The sequence below is a fragment of the Echinops telfairi genome, unplaced genomic scaffold, assembly GCF_000313985.2.
Source record: "Echinops telfairi isolate 266 unplaced genomic scaffold, ASM31398v2 ScPeMD7_4;HRSCAF=17, whole genome shotgun sequence".
NCBI classification, from domain to species: Eukaryota; Metazoa; Chordata; class Mammalia; order Afrosoricida; family Tenrecidae; genus Echinops; species Echinops telfairi.
The window spans coordinates 27,214,671-27,217,198 of NW_022103900.1; positions in this window are offsets into that span (position 1 = coordinate 27,214,671).

Consider the following 2,528-nt stretch of genomic DNA (forward strand, 5'->3'; position numbering starts at 1 on the left):
GGGAGAACGATGAGGTGTTCTATGCTCATAGTCTGAGAAAACCACAGGGGCAATTCTACTGTGTCCTATAGGATCGCTATGAGTCAGAATCAATCCAAAGGCAGTACATTTGGTGGCGTTTTTGTTTACTTGCTTGCTTGGTTTATAATGAAGATGTCAGATTCTCTCAAAAGAACCACTGAGTAGCAGTCCACTTCTCCTTTATATGAGGTTTTATTGGCACATAATTCATGTATCATTCAATAGTCAGTCACATCAAGTAGAGTTGTACAATCATCACTGCAATCAATTTTAGAACATTTTATTCATCTTTGTCCTCATCCTTATTTGTTCCCCCCGTTCCCCAACCTCCCCTGTCACATCCCAAGGGACCATTAATCCAGTTACCGTCCCTATCGATTTTGCCTTCTTGAGCACGCCCATTGCAAATACTGTCCAGACACTACTCAGTATCTCCCTCCCTCCCAACTATTTGGCAAGAAAGAACAAATATCACTTATTGATGACAGCACTGGGTCATTGCATGGGTGAGGTTAATAATCTGTTCATTTTAACTAGCATCTGTTTATATTAGTCATTAGACTCTAGGAGTAAATATGAAGCAATTGGACTTTTCAAACATTGACCTGAATTTCTCCTTCATGTTGACATTGAATGATATAACCCATCCATCTGCAAATTCCTGCCTGACAGTTGGGGATCAGCTTGTTGGACTTTGCCTTTTAATGTAAATCTACTCATGCTAACCAGCGGCACGGATATTTTAGAGCTCCTCCACACCAGCTCCTAACAGGCCAGTCTCCACGACAGCCACAGGAGGACAGACAAATAAAAGATAATATGAAACAAACTGAATAATGGATTAGATCGTATTTCGGAACTTTGATCTTGAGACACTTTTCTAAAAAATGTTCTTGGATGCTGATAGCCCCAAACCCGTAACCTTCAGGGGGCACAGCGAGACAACCCTGCAGAAGGCCCTTGGCCGAATTCCCTTGCAGTCTCAGAGCTGGAATTCTTTATGGAAATAGAAGCGGTCGGTTGGATCAATGCCCAGGAGCCTTGGCGTTGTAGGTACTTAATAAATCAAATGATCCAGAAACCGGGATTATGTGAGACCTTCACTTGAACTGCCGCCTCCTCTCTAGTCCCTGGCAAATCCACAGGGCAGGGAGGACCCCCGTCCACTACAGAGTGAGGAGAACGGTAAAGCAGCCAGACGGACTAGTGTTTGGCAACACAGGGACCTTGTAAGATCACAGCAGGAGTCTGAGAGAAGCCACGCCCCGCAGAAGTGAGAACACTACCTGACATTTTCCTGGAACAAACTCCTCTTCTAGAATCCAGCCTGGTGCCCAGAACCCTGCCCTGAAGCTTTACTGAAGTGACAGAATCCAAGCAGAGGCAAGAATTCATATTTTTAATCAGGTTTTGAGTTTTTCTCATCTCTACCATTTTTTGACTATGAACTCAACACTACTCATCTTGAATTGGTCATTATTATAGCATAATAAGCTATTTGATTGACTGAAAGTGGCCAATTTCAGCCCATTTCAGTTCACTAAGGCCTAGGACAGTGATCCTTATGCATTCCATTTCCTTTTTGAGGACTTCCAACTTTCCTAGGTTCATACTTTGTACATGGCACATTCTGATTATTAATGGATATTCCCAACGGTTTCTTCTCATCTTTGAGTTATGCCTCATCAGCAAAGGAAGGTTCCAGAAGCTTTGTTGCCTCTATGTATGCTATTAAGTTTGACTCTACTTTCAGGAGGCAATACTTTCCAAAACCCGAGGGGCTCATCTTCTGGCACTTATCTGACAATGTGCTGCGGCTGCTATGCACAAGGTGTTCAGTAGCTAATCCCTCAAAAGTGGACAGCCTGCTCCTTCTTCTAGTCGGATCTTGCTGTGGCAACTCCCCTGAAACCGACGCAACATGGGTGACCCTGCTGGTATGTGAAATACCAGGGACAGGGCTTCCCATCACAGCAACCCAGAAGCCACCACAGTGGGAAAGCGGACTTGATGCACTTGAATTATGGTGTTGATGGACAACAACACCAGTTTACCAACCCCTTTTTACTACGGTGGCTTGTTTGTTAACAATCTGGCTGTCTTGCACTGCCAGACATCTCTCAGAAATACGCCCTTGAGGAAAGAAAATTCAACTTAAACAACTTAAAGAAATATAGCAACACTATCCAAAACCTTGGGCTACAGGCAAAAAGGCCTAATTGGATATTGACCAAACAAAAATCATCGTGTTGACTGGCTCCTCTCATAGTCTTCCTTCAGGCAGATCGGAGCAGTCCAGCCTCCGTGTCATTAGACAGACATGCAGGCCAGATCAGCGGAAAAGCGGAAATGCTATTAGCTCTCCCCAACCAGGCTCACACCTGTCGCCCGGTTCCATGTGGCTACTCGGAGGGAGCCTTGGATGTTCTACCTGTTGCCGCATCTGCAAACTCAAGTTAGAGCGTGAGTGCGTTCCAGATGCCACCCCCACCCCCCCACCCCCCCCC